The sequence below is a fragment of the Schistocerca piceifrons genome, chromosome 1 (assembly GCF_021461385.2).
Source record: "Schistocerca piceifrons isolate TAMUIC-IGC-003096 chromosome 1, iqSchPice1.1, whole genome shotgun sequence".
Classification (NCBI taxonomy): domain Eukaryota; kingdom Metazoa; phylum Arthropoda; class Insecta; order Orthoptera; family Acrididae; genus Schistocerca; species Schistocerca piceifrons.
Genome location: NC_060138.1, coordinates 844,428,659 through 844,446,643, shown reverse-complemented (window position 1 = coordinate 844,446,643; position 17,985 = coordinate 844,428,659). Strand labels below are relative to the sequence as shown.

The following is a 17,985-nucleotide window of genomic DNA, read 5'->3' as shown; positions in this document are numbered from 1 at the left end:
ATAGACCAAATGTCTAATGAACCAACTTTTCTAATAAGATTACAGAAATTTCAGGATAGGAACAACAAATGAAACTTAAAAAAGGCAAAAAAGGGAATGACATTTGGTTCATGGGCCCATATTAAAGATCAGAAAATTGCATATGTTGTTGTAGCACAGTGCTTACCAGTGTGTGTGCATGTGTGCGCGTGCTTATAGTAGAAAAAGATTTATACCAGAGCTTGAAAGTCAAGTGATTTTTTGAGCAATGTTTGTTCATTTATGTGCAAATCTTCTGCGAGGTTTAGCATACTTTGTAATGAAGATTTGTGTGTTAAGAAGAGTATATACCATATTCAGGATTTGTGATAAGTTAAAGCTGTGTGATGAACTGGGACTTGAACCCACACAATTACATTTACAGGCAGTGCAGTTGTAATTGAGCCATCTGGGCACTCTTGCACTGATTGAAACAGTTCACCTTGCTTCTAGCTACCACACTCCACAAAAGGTCTTGCACAGTGATATTAGTCCACAGTTCACGGCCTAGTGGCTAGCATTGGTGCCTCTGGATCACGGCGTCCCAGTTCCGATTCCTGGCTGGATTGGGGATTTTCTCTGCCCTGGGCCTTGGTCTTCGTGTTGTCCTCAGCATTTCATCATCATCATCATGATCGTCGTCGTCGTTGTCGTCATTATTTGTGACAGTGGATTGGATTGTATAAAAATTGGGCATGTAGAAAAAAAATTGGGACTTTGTACGCCGTTGATGACAGCGCAGTTTAGCGCCCCACTAACCGAACATCATCGAAGAATTCTATTAAAGTAGGGCTCCAGGAGAAAGGATGAAATTAATTTTTGCTTCTCCAACATTTTGGACTTTTCATAATGTGGCCCGCTGCTAGACTTTATAGTGTGTATTCTAACAGAAGATTAGAAAATTATATTTACCAACTGTATATTTGTAAATGAAACAGCTGAAATTAGATGCGGGCTGTGTTCTACCAGTTTTGGTTTACTTGTTGATTTCTGGTGTCCCCCCCCACCCCCCCCCACCCCACCCACCACCCACCACCCACCACCCACCACCCACCACCCACCCCCCACCCCAGTCCGTGCAAGTTACCTTCCTTCACCTTGCTTTGAGGATCCTGTACATAAAAAGCACGAGCAGTGCTGCAGATTTATTTAATTTTACCTACTTAGCTTGGTGAAATTTTTGAAAGTAAATGTAGCGTGATGTCCATCAGATCTACCTGTTGTAGCATACAAAGTACTGAGACAGCAGAAGATTACTTTCATGTGCTCTATGGAAGTATATGCCAAGCTGGTTGCCCATTGCCCACTTAATTTATTAATACAGTCTAATATGACTTGCAGAATTACTGAGAGAAATATTTACCGTATTTACTCGAGTATAAGATGACCCTGAATAGAAGACTTCCCCTCCTCCTCCCCCTTTTTTTCAAAGGGTTCTTGAGAAATTTTATTTTTGATGTGATCTGACTTATCAAAATTACAAACTGTAAAAAGTTAACATTATACTTAATCTAAACTTTTGTCATTTCTTGATTCCTTACATTTTGATAAAATAAACAGAAAGAAATGATTTACATTATTTTTTATCTTCACTTCCTTTTTTACGAATTATCTTAGCAGGTCATCTGCGGTACCACCATTTTTAATCCACATCATCATTGGTATCATTAACCTGTTAGGTGGGTAGTTTGTGCACGCGCACCTCTACCGCAGTAGGTAATATACGCCAGCGCCCCCGTTCGCGGTGGTGCTGCGCACTGTTCTCATGTTTTCCTTCGCGTTTTCACTGTTGAATTTAAATTGATATTGGGTGGAAATGAATAAAATATATTGCAGAAGTTAACAAAACTGCATTTTCACAATATTACATATCGTTTTCAGTGTGAAACATTTTAAAACAAGATGCTGCACACAAGGAAACTTCACATCCTGTGCACCAGTATGAAGTCTCTTTGTGAAGGCCTTTTCTCGTACACACCACACACCTCGTTGTTGGTCTTTTCTTCGTTATGGGTGGCAGAAGGTCTGGAAAATGCCTGGCTGTAAGGCATGTTGCTTTTGGTGTTCGAGGTGGGTGTCCTACTGATGCCCCTTGATGTGGTGAAGATATGGTCAACTGTTCACCAAGACTAATCAGGAAGCTCATTCTACTTTGTTCGCCACCATGCTTCTTGTACAGAATGTATGCATTGTAGCATGCAATGTCCAACAAGTGGCGGAAGAGCTTCTGATTGTATTTTTTCAGCCTGCTTCTGGCCATCTGGTAGCTTTGTAACTGAGAATTGCACCTATCCACACCCCCCATATTCTTGTTGTAGTCAACGACAACTTGTGGCTTTTGAATGATTCCCTTCTTTGAGTTTACATTTACAAATGTATCGTCATGGAAGGTGCTGACCATAGCAACGTCTCTCTTGTCTTTCCATTTCATTACCATCTGCTTGCCTTTGTACCCTGTTATGTACTCCCCTTTCTTCAGTTTTTCCTTTTTTACAAAGTCAGGGAACCCCTTCCTGTCTTGCCGCATTGTGCCGACATCATCATGTTTATTGCTGGTTAGTTTGTCCACCAAATCTGTACTGGTGTACCAGTTGTCAAGGTAAATACAGTGGCCTTTCCCAAGTAGATCGTGTGCAAGCTCCAAAAACAGTTCGAGAGGTTATTTTTTCGTCTGGGTAGTGGCTACCATAATTAGTGTCCTTTCCAGTGTAAACAATAAAGTCCCATACATACCCGGAACTGCTTTCACAGAGTTGGTACAATTTGATGCCAAATCTGCTACGCTTTGATGGAATATATTGCTTCCATCCAAGCCGTCCTTTCCAGAGCAACAACGATTCGTCAACGGTGATGTTCCTTTCTGGCATATACACTGTTCTGAATTTACGCCACAGATGCTCCATAATGGGGTGAATTTTGAATAGTTTTCTGCTGATAGTGCCTAGTGGATCATACGAGGTATTTTCAGCAAAGTGGAGGAATTTCAATAGAAGATGAAACCACTTTTCACTCATCAGTTTCCTGAAGAAAGATGTGTCAACAGATTCCCTCTTTGAAAAGTACATTTTGTGGTCTGGTTTGTGAAGAATTCCTTGAAGTACTGTGAACCCTGGAGCGTGCTGCTAAATTGGGATGAGAAGCTATGAACTGTTCTGCATATAAGTTCATCTGTTCAGCTATCATTGTGCACAAAGCGTCATCCGCAAAACACATAAAACAACTCATCACATTGTTTTGTTTTAGAGGCACAACTGTACCACTATTACCACTGAACAAATATTGAATACGATCTGAACTATCACGCACAAATTCACTAGGTACCGTCTGCTGCAGTAGTGTCTCGCCGTCAGATGTTTCTGAATCGAAGTCACTTTCACTAGACTCAATATCTGTATCTTGAAAACTTTCAGAACTGTCACTGAAATTATCGTCACTTTCTAAAAGAAGCTTCTCAGTCTCAGAATCTGATAAACGACTTCTTTTCGCCATTGCAAAAGATCACTCACTAATGCTGCGGTAAACACAGACGAAGAAGGCGCGCTTTTGCGGCTGCTTCACAGGACGCATTTTCTTGACGCGAGCTTGGGTGGACAATGTTATAACTAGCCTAGAACACACTGTGTTGCATGACAAGAGCTGCCATCTAGTGGACGAAGCTCAACTAATACCACAGTGTCAACGGCAGGCCGATAACTCGTCATTCCCACTAGCTACTAGCCGCAGAACGCAGTGGACGGATATATCCGTCGAACCCACTGTGCAATAGCAGAGCATGCCCACTTAAAAGGTTAACTGGTATGATATTTTCATGTAACCAACGAGAGATGGAAAAAAGCAGCACTGTATGTCTCCATAGGAGCAGCAGTGAAATTTGTAATCTTAACTGTCACAAATATTTGCCTGTTTCTTCTAAATATGTTGCGATTTATGACCTGGTTATGTTGGTACCTGAGAGCAGCTAATTTTTTTTTTTCCGAATACATAATGTATTTCGCATCTATATTGCTGTGAGAATTTGATGGTATTTTGTCATCTCTTGCTTCCGAACATGTTGTCTGCCCCGCTACTCTCTTGTAGGCTGTGCAGCATCAGAACTGACGTAACCCCTTATGTCCTCGTCATACCTCGTAGCGAGTGTTAGCGTTTCTGCACAAAACACGTAACTGTGCCATTGACCCCTAGCTAGACTTGTACTGTCTCCTGCAGAAATGTATACTATTGTTGAGTATTTGTCCAATTTTTAAGTCAATTCAGTTCACACTACAGATTTATTGAGGCAGATTGTATTTTTTTTTATGTTAGATGTCCATAAAAAGCCAAGACATGCTGCATACATTCTCATGGTTTACAACATGATGAAATGTGTCTGATTTAAGCTGAACGCTAGCTGTCTCATACTTATTTTAGTTGCTCATTTGCCCTAATTCTCAGTCAAATTGTTGTCACTGCTCCTCCTCCAACCTTTTTAAATTTCTCAAAATAAATCTGCATGTGAATGCTATTACCAGAGTTTCATCTGTAAATGTAAGAGTAATCTAAAATGTTGACTTTAGCAGCAATAATGGAACCTATGAATTTGTATTATGCAAATGATAAATTGAGGAAGAAGCCTCATCTTACAACTGGGTAAATAAGGAATTGATTGACATAAGATACCTGAATACGTAAAAAAATCAAAACATTACTTGTATCTTAAAGGCATGCAATAATTGGACGTTAGAAGAGTACATATTCAAGCGCCGCCACCACCACCACCACCACCACCACCACCATTACCAACGGCATCAGCATTGGCCTAAAGGCCTCAAAGACATTTCCTCACGGATTATGACCTTCAGTGAAATGTGTCTACGTTGCTCCTAGATGTTTCCTAATGTCGTCCATCATTCCTCCATTAGGTTGTCGTTTTGGTCCTATTCTTAACTATTTGAATTCATCAGAAAATACCCCCCCCCCCCCCCCCCCCCCGACTGGTTGGATGTGGCCTGCTATGACTACCTCTCCTGTGCCAACTTCTTCACTCCAGAGTAGCATTACAGCCAACATCCTCAATTATTTCTTGAATGTACTTCAGTGCCTGTATCAAAAATTCTTCCAAGAAAGAATGTTGATGGCCATAACTTACCTTCAGGAGCTGAAATGTCAACACTGCCAATAGGACGTATAAAAATACATGACACTGTCCTAGCTTTTGGAACTAATAGTTCCTTTCTGAAGGGATGAGAGAGGGATATGTTGGGGAAGGTTTAAAAGAAAGCAGAGGTTATTAAAACACCACGATGAGAGAGACCCCACCTCAATCTACTTAGATATTCATCAGCTACCAGTCTTTGCACCAAATGCGTATCATCTGCAAGCCTTCCTTCATTTTGTTAGAATTTATGATGGTTTAACCTGGCATACAACAGCACTTTTATCAAACAGCCTCAGAGAGGTACAGATGTTTGCTGGAAGGCAATTATATTTATATATCTCGTGATTAATAATGGTCTTATTGCACTTCCTTAACGTATGCCAGTTGTTACTTTTGATTTTGACATTGTGTCTTCATTAAAAACAATGTAATGAGTTCTGTTTGCTTGGAAGTCTTCAGTCCATTGACCAAATCCAAATCACATACTCTTCCAGTGTGCAATAATAAATATTGTACTTTCATTGTGGTACTGAGTTGAATGCATTCTGGAAGTTGAGAAATGTAGTACCAACTTGGACTCACCCATCTAAATTCTGGATTTTACAAGTGAAGAGATATAGCTGAGTTTCATAAGAGAGGTAGCCAAGTTTCAAGTGAATGATGCATGTGGAATTCGTGTTGATTTTACAAAGCAGTTGTTTTCTCTTCAAAAATATCATCACGCATGAGCACAATACAAGAACTTCTATCCAGCAACTCTAAGAAGGGGACCATTAGACATGTTAATCATGGATTTTGATTAGTGTTAGCTATGTTGTAGAAGGACTTGCCTGATGGCTAATTTCATGTGACGGCCCCTAGTTTCCAAGAAAATCTATGACGACATTTAATGCATACTTACTACAGCTTTTTTAATTTCATTGTACATAATATAAATAAATAGCATATGTCACGTCCTTGAGAAAGGGGGGAACAACAAGAGTTGAGGTCATGTATAGGAGACAAAGGATGTGAATATTGTCCAAATATTTGTAATTTTGACTATGAACCACAAATGGAATATACATTTGAAGAAAGTGTGCTGTAATGATGGATTTATTAATGAAATTACTACAGTGAAAATGGCCGTTTTTGAATAATTTTGTGCGACATATGCTATTTAATGATATTCTGTACAGTGTGTGTGGAGGGGGGGATTGCACAGGCATGATTCAACCCATACTGTGAATGTGGTAACCATGAGCCTCAGCTGCTACACTGTGCTCACTTGGTTGAAACTCGACTAATGTTATGGATATAGGGAGTATGCATAAAACTTTAGCAAGTTTTCTTGGAAACTAGGGGCTGTCGCATGAAAAGCCACTAGCCAGTTATTCAGGATAGGTCCATTTACAACATAGCTAAGACTCATAAAAATTCAAGGTTAACAGGTCTGACGGCCCCCATGTATGACATAGCAACTTGAATTTTTTAAATTCATTTATGGTGGTTTGTTGTTGCTACAAGAGACATGCCAGTGCTAGAGCATACTCATTGTAGAATTTGTTGCATATGTCACTGTGCCTAATGTTTTTCCTCTACTATTTTTCTTCAGTTATTTTTCAATTCCAGGGTTAAGTATTTCTATTTCTGTTACTTTGACAACTGTTTGATGATCAAAAGTAGGAACTGTATTGTCATTTTCTTCAGTGAAACAATATTTCTTCAGTGAAACAATATTGCATGACAGAGTTTAGTATTTTACCTGAATTTTAGAGTCTTTCATGTCACTGCCATCACAATATTATAATATGCACTGATGGTTGAACCCATAGACCCTCCAGTCTCTTCCCCAGACCTGAATGTCTTCTGTGGGTTGCCCAAGTAGTTTATCATAATTTTCTTGTTCAGTTTTCTAAACACACATGTCTTCTATCTTCCTTAAAGGAAATTATTCAGATAGTTATGGAGATGAAAATGTAATTGTGATGGGTGACTGGAATTCAGTAGTAGCAGAAAGAAGAGAATTAAAAATAGTCTGAGAACGTGAACTGGAAGAATGGCATAAAAGAGGCCACCTGGTAGAATTTTGCATGAAGCTTAATTTAATCATTACTAACAGTCCATTTAAGAATCTGAAATGAGGTTGTGTACTTGGAAGAGACCTGGGTACACAAAAAGCTTTGTGATGGGAAGTTAAGGAGATGGGACCTGGATAAATGTAAGGAAATGGATGCTGTCGAGAGTATCAGATCTAACATTATGCAATTTTGTACTAAAACAGAGGAAAGGTATACAGTAGAAAATGAATGGCAGCATTGAGAGATGAAGGAGGGAAGAAAGCAGAGGATCACCTGAGTGAAAATACAAGGCTAGTAGAAATCCAAGGATAACTCAGGAGGTATCAAATTTGCCTGACAAAAGGAGAAAATATAAAAGTACAGGAAATGAAGCAGGCAAAATGGAATACAGATGTCTAAAAAAAGAGACTGACAGAAAATGCAAATTGGTTAACCAGGAATGGTTTAGAGGACAAATGCATGGCTGCAGAAACAAACATAACTAGGCGAAAGACAATAGAAAAAGGAGAGAGGCTGTAGGAGAAAAGAGAAGTAGCTATATGAATATCATGTGCTCCAGTGGCAAGTCAATAATGAGAGAGAGAGAGAGAGAGAGAGAGAGAGAGAGAGAGAGAGAGGGGGGGGGGTGTTATATAAGAGAAACAAACTTGAGAACATTGTAGAAAGAGTAGTAGTATGTGAGACAAGTTGGGAGATATAATACTGTGAGAAGGATTTCAAAGAGCGCTGAAAGACCTTACTGGAAACAAGGCCTCTAGATAGGATGACAGTCCCTCAGAATTATTGTGATCTCTTGAAGAGCCAGCTATGAAAAAATTATGCTACATTGTGTGTAAGTTATGAGACAGGCAAAATGTCGTCAGACTTCAGGAAGTATGTAATAATACCACTTCAAAGAAGTCAAGTACTGACAGGTGTGAATACCACTGAACAATCAGTAGGATTGCAAAATTTTGATACAAATTATTTAGAGAAGAATGGGAAAACTCGTAGGAACCAACCTTGGGGAATATCAGTTTTGGTTTCAGAGAAATAAAGGACATGTGAGGCAATACTGATCCTACAATTTATTTTAGACAATAGATTGAAGAAATGTAAACTTATATTTAGATCCCAAAAATGAGATGGTACTGAACCAAACTGGAGGAAAAGCGGTTTATGTGACAACTTTACCAGAAAAAAGAATTGGTTAATAGGACACATCCTTAGACATCAGCCTACATGATGGTGATTCCTATAACTATATAGTTCAGAATTGAAAGCTTTGGGACTCTGTCTTTCCAGACCAGAGAATATGTTCTGTCAACAGTGGATTGTCTAACCAATTGTATAAAATAATTTTCAGAAATAATGTTTAACACATTGTTGCGTTAAGCTTATTTTCAGCTCCAGTCCAGTTTGTCTCTCCCTCTCACAGCTGCCGATTTATTGTGGCATGATTGAGGAATTTATACACAATACTTTGTAAGCATTCCACCACATTAATGTTTGATATGTGGGACTAGTAGAAACTTCTGGCTAGTATTTTGGGCATACTTTTGATGATTTTCATATCTCAGATTGACCCACTTTCTTTGTTTATCCCCTCGGCACGGAAATTTTTACGCCATTGACTATGCTGCCACCATTGGTAAACTGTTTATTTTTCTGGATATATTATACTAGCTTATTGCCTGCTGCTTTGCCTTCATGGACTGAATGCTCTGCACAGATTTCTTTTGTTTTTCTTTAATCAAATTTTTATGTTCTTCACAAATTGCAATACCTTCAAAAATTTTCATGCTAATTAAGGCCATAGAAGAATGGTCTTTTCAGACTTTACTTTTGACCTAAAAGCGATTCTGGTACCTGAAGTCCAAGGTTCCCGTTAATTATGCCTTTTGTGTTCTTTTGGTGATATTTCCATAAAAACTATCATGTCCTGACACATTTTTCTTTATAACTAACCAAGAAGTGAAATATCAATTTTATACATTTAGCTTTGAAAATTTTTTAGTATAATGAAATGTTTTCTTAAAATTTTTCATCGACTGTTTCATCGTCTTAGGAGCTGAGTTTCCAAAAACAATGAAAAACGTATATTTTGTTTCTAACAGGGAGGTCTCATACAAATATCATAGAGCTAGCTTTGAAAATACTTTCATAATGAAATAATTTCATAAAACTTTTCATCCCCTGCTTCACTCTATTAAGAGGCTGAATTTCCAAAATCACTGAAATATGTATTTTTTATTTTCAAACCATCATGTCAAATACCAACTTCTATGATGATGTAGCTTTAAACATGCTGTAGCAGTTCTTTCATAATGATTTATTTATAAAAAAAATAAAAAAATCTTCCCCCTATTTTACCCCTTTAGTGGTTAAATTTCCAAAAATACCAAAACCTGTATTTTTTTTTATTTTTGACTGAGAAACCAAATACTACTTATCATCGTTGTAGCTTCAAAATTGCCTTAATAGTGACTTGTTTTTAAAAGCCTTTCATTCTCTTAGGAGTGGAATTTCGAACAATTCCTTCTTAAGCGATTCCTACAATATAAGATCCACACCATCTCCTAATTTCAAATTTATATCCTTAGCAGTTTGAACTGGGCAGTGATGAGTCATTGAATCAGTCTGGCCATATTTCGCCTCCTTAGGGGCTGAATTTCTAAAAACAATGACACGTATTTTTTAATTTCTGAATGAGAAACCAAATACCAGTTTTCGTAAATTTAGTTTTAAAAATGCATACACTGTGAAATGAAATTTTTTCACAAAACTTTTCACCCCCGTAGGGGTTGAACTTCTAAAAACAGTGAAACTTGTATTTTTTTATTTGTACTCAAGAAGCCAAATTCAAATTTTCATAGATTTAGCTTTAAAAATTCTTTCGTAATGATATATTTCATAAAACATTTCATCCCCTCTTTCACCGCATTAGGAGTTGCAGCGAGACATCTCCGACTTGCTGTGGCACTGAGGTCACCGGAAGCAAGTCTTGAGTTTTGTTAATGTGTTGATATACGCTTCTGAATTAATGGTACGGCTCTTGCCCTCAAATCAATGAGAATCACACCTTCACAGTCCCAGAACTCACTGATTATGACCTTACTGGTGGAAGCAGCTGCTTTGAAATTTTTCTTCTGTGAGAAGTGGGAATGGCACCATTCTATCGACTGTCATTTTGTTTCGAGTTGAAAATGGTGGTTCAAAATGGTGAACCCAAGTTTCATTACCTGTCACAATCTAGGACAAGAAGGCGTCCCCCTCAGCTTCAAAACATTGCGACGAATCAAGACAGTTTTTTTTTTTTCTATGTGATTTATGATCCACTGTTAGATAACACCGGACCTATCTTGCACACACTTTTGAATATCCAAGAGTGTGGATAATTGCATCCACACTTCATTTGCTGATTGACACATGCAGCACCTACTGCCGAGCCATAATGTGTCTGTCCTCATGAATGACAACATCAGCTCACTGCAACATGTCAGGTGCAACAGCCTTGGATAGTCTCCCTGACTGCTGCAAATTGTGGAGCTCAGCTGAACTGTCTTCTAATGACCTCACCCTCCATGCCCAGCGACTAACTGTACTTCTGTTGACAGCAGATGCTCCATAGACCTTGCACAAGCATTTGTGAATATTCCCCACAGTTTCTTTCTCTGCAGTGAGAAATTCAATGATGGTACATTGCTTGTAACGTACATCACATACAGATCCCATTTTGAAACTATCCTGCAGCTATGCTATTTGTTAGAAGTGATAGAAACTTGGCACGCTCACTCAGGAGAGTCAAATAATCCATACGTAACGTTTTGCTTTCATAGCATTGTTTTCGGCTGAGGAAAAAATGTGGTACATTACTTTCTGGGCAACCCTCATGAAGCCTTTGACGTCTGATGTCCTTTTTGTGTTGGAATTCAGGTCTATCTACAGAAATATCAAAGCACCCAACCATTTACAAAAAAATTACATCCCACTTATCCTAGTCCCAGAATTATTAGTTACTACTTTAGTTCTTATACAGAGCTTTGGCATACAATGTACAAATATGATTTAATTTAAAAGTTTTTCTTTTCAGATTATTGTGACTGTTTTTACACATTTATGATAGGACCAGACAGAAAATAAAGCTCTCCCCTCCCTCTACCTCCTATGTTTTGCAAGAAAAGCAGATGACAGTTGTACAAAATGGTGATAACTGATAATTGTCTTTAATGCTTCTATAATTTAAAGTCCTCCCTCCATGAACCATGGAACTTGCCGTTGGTGGGGAGGCTTGCGTGCCTCAGCGATACACATAGCCGTACCGTAGGTGCAACCACAACGGAGGGGTATCTGTTGAGAGGCCAGACAAACGTGTGGTTCTTGAAGAGGGGCAGCAGCCTTTTCAGTCGTTGCAGGGGCAACAGTGTGGATGATTGACTGATCTGGCCTTGTAACACTAACCAAGACGGCCTTGCTGTTGTGGTACTGCGAACGGCTGAAAGCAAGGGGAAACTACAGCTGTAATTTTTCCCGAGGGCATGCAGCTTTACTGTATGGTTAAATGATGATGCCGTCCTCTTGGGTAAAATATTCCGGAGGTAAAGTAGTCCCCCATTTGGATCTCCGGGCGGGGACTACTCAAGAAGACGTCGTTATCAGGAGAAAGAAAACTGGAATTCTATGGATCGGAGCGTGGAATGTCAGATCCCTTAATCGGGCAGGTAGGTTAGAAAATTTAAAAAGGGAAATGACTAGGTTACATTTAGATATAGCGGGAATTAGTGAAGTTCGATGGCAGGAGGAAAAAGAATTCTGGTCAGTTGAATACAGGGTTATAAATACAAAATCAAATAGGGGTAATGCAGGAGTAGGTTTAATAATGAATAAAAAAAAATAGGAGTGCGGGTAAGCTACTACAGACAGCATAGTCAACGCATTATTGTGGCCAAGATAGACATGAAGCCCACGCCTACTACAGTAGTACAAGTTTATATGCCAACTAGCTCTGCAGGTGTCGAAGAAATTGAAGAAATGTATGATGAGATAAAAGAAATTATTCAGGTAGTGAAGGGAGACGAAAATTTAATGGTCATGGGTGACTGGAACTCGACAGTAGGAAAAGGGAGAGAAGGAAACATAGTAGGTGAATATGGATTGGGGCTAAGAAATGAAAGAGGAAGCCGTCTGTTAGAATTTTGCACAGAGCATGACTTAATCATAGCTAACACTTGGTTCAAGAATCATAAAAGACGGTTGTATACAATGAAGAATCCTGGAGATACTAGAAGGTATCAGATAGATTATATAATGGTAAGACAGAGATTTAGGAACCAGGTTTTAAGTTGTAGGACATTTCCAGGGGCAGATGTGGACTCTGACCACAATCTGTTGGTTATGAACTGTAGATGAAAACTGAAGAAATTGCAAAAATGTGGGAATTTAAGGAGATGGGACCTGGATAAACAGACTAAACCAGAGGTTGTACAGATTTTCAGGGAGAGCATAAGGGAACAATTGACAGGAATGGGGGGAAAGAAATACAGTAGAAGACGAATGGGTAGCTCTGAGGGATGAAGTAGTGAAGGCAGCAGAGGATCAAGTAGGTAAAAAGATGAGGGCTAGTAGAAATCCTTGGGTAACAGAAGAAATATTGAATTTAATTGATGAAAGGAGAAAATATAAAAATGCAGTAAATAAAGCAGGCAAAAAGGAATACAAACGTCTCAAAAATGAGATCGACAGGAAGTGCAAAATGGATAAGCAGGCATGGCTAGAGGACAAATGTAAGGATGTGGAGGCTTATCTCACTAGGGGTAAGATAGATACAGCCTACAGGAAAATTAAAGAGACCTTTGGAGAAAAGAGAGCCATTTGTATGAATATCAAGAGCTCAGATGGAAACCCAGTTCTAAGCAAAGAGGGGAAAGCAGAAAGGTGGAAGGAGTAAATAGAGGGTCTATACAAGGGCGATGTACTTGAGGACAATATTATGGAAATGGAAGAGGATGTAGATGAAGATGCAATGGGAGATACGATACTGCGTGAAGAGTTTGAGAGAGCACTGAGAGACCTGAGTCGAAACAAGACCCCGGGAGTAGACAACATTCCATTAGAACTACTGACGGCCTTGGGAGAGCCAGTCCTGACAAAACTCTACCATCTGGTGAGCAAGATGTACGAGACAGGCGAAATACCCTCAGACTTCAAGAAGAATATAAATTCCAATCCGAAAGAAAGCAGATGTTGACAGATGTGAAAATTACGGAACTATCAGTTTAATAAGTCACAGCTGCAAAATACTAACACGAATTATTTACAGACGAATGGAAAAACTGGTAGAAGCCGACCTCGGGGAAGATCATTTTGGATTCCGTAGAAATGTTGGATCACGTGAGGCAATACTGACCTTAAGACTTATCTTAGAAGAAAGATTAAGGAAAGGCATACCCATGTTTCTAGCATTTGTAGACTTAGAGAAAGCTTTTGACAATGTTGACTGGAATACTCTTTTTCAAATTCTAAAGGTGGCAGGGGTAAAATACAGGGAGCGAAAGGCTATTTACAATTTGTACAGGAACCAGATGTCAGTTATAAGAGTCGAGGGGCATGAAAGGGAAGCAGTGGTTGGGAAGGGAGTGAGACAGGACTGTAGCCTATCCCCGATGTTATTCAATCTGTATATGGAGCAAGCAGTGAAGGAAACAAAAGAAAAATTTGGAGTAGGTATTATAATCCGGGGAGAAGAAATAAAAACTTTGAGGTTCGCCAATGACATTGTAATTCTGTTAGAGACAGCAAAGGACTTGGAAGAGCAGTTGAATGGAATGGACAGTGTCTTGAAAGGAGGATGTAAGATGAACATCAACAAAAGCAAAACAAGGATAATGGAATATAGTCGAATTAAGTCGGGTGATGCTGAGGGAATTAGATTAGGAAATGAGACACTTAAAGTAGTAAAGGAGTTTTGCTATTTGGGGAGCAAAATAACTGATGATGGTCGAAGTAGAGAGGATATAAAATGTAGACTGGCAATGGCAAGGAAGCGTTTCTGAAGAAGAGAAATTTGTTAACATCGAGTATAGATTTAAGTGTCAGGAAGTTATTTCTGAAAGTATTTGTATGGAGTGTAGCCATGTATGGAAGTGAAACATGGACAATAAATACTTTGGACAAGAAGAGAATAGAAGCTTTCGAAATGTGGTGCTACAGAAGAATGTTGAACATTAGGTGGGTAGATCACGTAACTAATGAGGAGGTATTGAATAGAATTGGGGAGAAGAGAAGTTTGTGGCACAACTTGACTAGAAGAAGGGATCGGTTGGTAGGACATGTCCTGAGGCATCAAGGGATCACAAATTTAGTATTGGAGGGCAGTGTGGAGGGTAAAAATCGTAGAGGGAGACCGAGAGATGAATACAATAAGCAGATTCAGAAGGATGTAGGTTGCAGTAGGTACTGGGAGATGAAGGAGCTTGCACAGGATAGATTAGCATGGAGAGCTGCATCAAACTACTCTCAGGACTGAAGGCCACCACAACAACAACAACAATAATTTAAAATAGTCACTGTCATTCCTTACAGTTTTTATGCGCCATTCCCTTGCAGTAAAAGCTCTTGTTTTGGTTCCTCAGTCAGTAACTACAGCAAAACCAGTGCATTTTCATTAAATTATACTACTAGCCTGTGGACACTTTACGACTGCCAAGAAAAAAAATATGGATTTCTTTAATTGTCACTAACTATTATTAACATCATTGTTTTTGAAGAAGTACTGATGTGTAAGTAGGATCCAGAATCTGACAACTCTCTCTCTCTCTCTCTCTCTCTCTCTCTCTCTCTCTCTCTCTCTCTCACACACACACACACACACACACACACACACACACACATACCTGCCAAGCCAAGCATGATTCCTTCAATGCGAATGCACATCAGGTTCCATTTCCTCTTGTGGGGATACAGTTTGCACTACGGTGAGGGGTACATGGACAGGGATGCTGCATTGGCGTATGAGGAGTTGGAAATGTGGGTTAGCCAGAGAGCATGTATGGATGGCCAAGGCAGTTAAAGAAACTGTTCTGCAGAAGTGGAGCTTCTGGATTCGAGTCCTGGTCCAGCATAAATTTATAAATTTTGAACTTGCATCTCTGATTAATTTCAATGCCCTAAAGAAATGTCCCTGAATCTTAATATTCTTTTAGCACTATCTTCAAAAACACATTTTATATTTTTAACTTACTGAATCATTTATAGTTTATTTACTCGTATTATGTTGTGCAACATTTATTTAGAGATAGAAGAAAAATTGAGAGCAGTTCCTAAATATTGCAGATATTCAAGATAAAATTGAAATAGTTAACATAGTTTCCGAGAAAAATGTTCATTCAGAACCTACTTCACACTTGGAAGGTACAACACAGTAACAAAAGTATCCTGATGAAGGTCACTCGCAGTAATGACTGAAACGTCAGTAGTTTCACATATTGACAATGTGGTCACAAACCCAGAAAAATTTTATTGACACAGGCTACGGAAGCTGACGTTTATATATAAACACATTTCTTGCTGTGTTTATTGCGTTTGTCTCTCTTACAGTTGTGACAGATTATTCTTGTTTTGTTTTATTTGTTGCACTTTTCTGCTGTTGCCCAGCTTTTGCTAATATACAAGTGACACCTATCTTAACCTCCATGAGCGTCATTTGCATCTAATTTCTGCTTGACTCTCCCTTTGAGAATACACTTGAAGACCGAACCACAGACTTCTGAAGATCTGCAGTATTTGTAGCTGTTTATTCAGTGCGTGGTTATGTGAGCTGTGGTCCCAGTTCTTGACAAAAAAGTTGTCACTAACATGGTTTTTACTAATAAGTTAAATAGAAATAATATATAACCATTCACTGTTAGTATATTCATAAGAGTACAGAAAATACAATGGTTATGTTCTTGTTGTCCTCTTAGTGGAATATTTCTTTGTCATTTGATTGGTTGTGTCAATACCACTTGCTGTCTTCATAATATAAATTTATGACGGATTTCTTCTGCATGTTGGCAGGTAAACCATTACAGGATCTTAGTGTTGAGACGATAGCAATAGAAGGTTTCTTTTGTGTTTTCCGTGGGGGTATAAGAAGCAATTGTGATTGGAATATTTCTAATACTAGACTCACCGAAAACAAATTTACTAGAATATAATTCTCTTCTTGAGACAGTTTTTACTTCATTAAGTATATGTAGCTTGTAATGTTTTCACAAGAATTAGCTTGTGACTGCACTATAGATCTTCGGCCAAATGAACTGAAGTGTAATATCTGTGTGTAGTGACACTGTGCCTTGAATTATGTTTAGGAACTACCAGCCATTTCATCACAGTTGCAGCTGAATTGGATTGTGCCATCATTTTTCTTGACTGCACTTGGCTCCATACTGATAACTTATCGTGTTTCAGAGTCTGTGAGCAAGCACATGAGCTGTGGCTATAAAATAATTGAGCCATTGCTGTAAAAAATTTTGTTTCAAAAACGTGTTTAGTTATTGTCACCCTCAGTACTGTCTCCTCCTCCATCCGTTCAATACTCCATTTGAATTTTCCATTGATGGAAACGGTATTGGAAATCTTCCTCTATGTGCTCGTTGATGACTCATGCCACTTTTTCTTTCACTGCTTCAACAGACTGAAATCTTGTATCCTTTTAACGCAGATTTGACACTGTGATGCTGTATTTCGCTAGAAACCTCTTAACAGACAATGCCGTATGAGCCGGTGCATTGTCTTGATGCAGAACCCATTACTTGTTCTTCCACAGTTCGGGTACTTTTTTCTTATTTTCTCCTGGAGTTGAGCAAAAACCTCAAGGTAGTAATGTTGGTCAATAGTTTGATCTTCAGGAACCCACTGAAGATAGACATCAATATTTGGGGGTGGCAACATCGTCACTTTGAATCTTGGTTTGCTCATTTGAGGTTTGTGTGTGTGTGTGTGTGTGTGTGTGTGTGTGTGTGTGTCCGTCCAGTGAAGTTGGGCTCTTCCAAAGCACGGATTGGCGCTTGGTTTCTGGATCATAAGTGAAAAACCAAGATTTGGCACGCTATCACTCTGTACAAGAACTTAGGATCTTTTTCAGTGAGTGTCAGTACAGATATTTTTACACGTTTCTGTTTGTTCCTTTACACTTTTCTGATGTTAACTTGGTCATATAAAATTTGCCTTCCACATACTTTGTCAATTCCTATAGTTTCAACATCAATTGAGTATTTTTGATGTTGAAGGGTGTCCTGAGCATGAGTAATCTTCAGTGTCGTCTTGGCCTTCTTGGAAATGCTTGTACCACTCAAAAACTTGCGCATATGACAAACAGTCTTTGCCATACCTTCTTTTGGTAAAAGATAGGTTTCAGTAATAGTTTTTACAGTTTCATGTGAAACTTCATGACAGTTTGTTGTGCTGTTATTATGTTTATCATTTTTCTGGCAAAACTAAATAACATTTCTTACACAAACGGAGGCCAGGGCCACATTGATTTGTTTACAGACACCAGAGGTGCCACATTCGACTGAGAAGGCTTCATGCTTCACAACTATTCATCATTCACCTTTAGCGCATGCTTACTTAAACTGTGGCAGCATCAGTCCTATTATTTTATGCTCCCACCTCATATGTCGTACTTCCTAAGTTTTTCCTTTGTGAAGGCCTTGAAAGGACACCTACCATAGTATGACAATGATGACATTTCATCAGTAACAGTGAGCATCCCAGCCAAAATATTATTTCCACAATAAATAATTAATTTTATCA

General features: G+C 38.8%; 1 protein-coding gene across 1 annotated transcript in view; it reads left to right on the top strand.

Annotated features, from left to right (window-relative positions):
• Positions 1–17,985, top strand: part of LOC124715327 — a 57,208-nt gene that overhangs the window by 4,323 nt on the left and 34,900 nt on the right. The window lies entirely within an intron of this gene.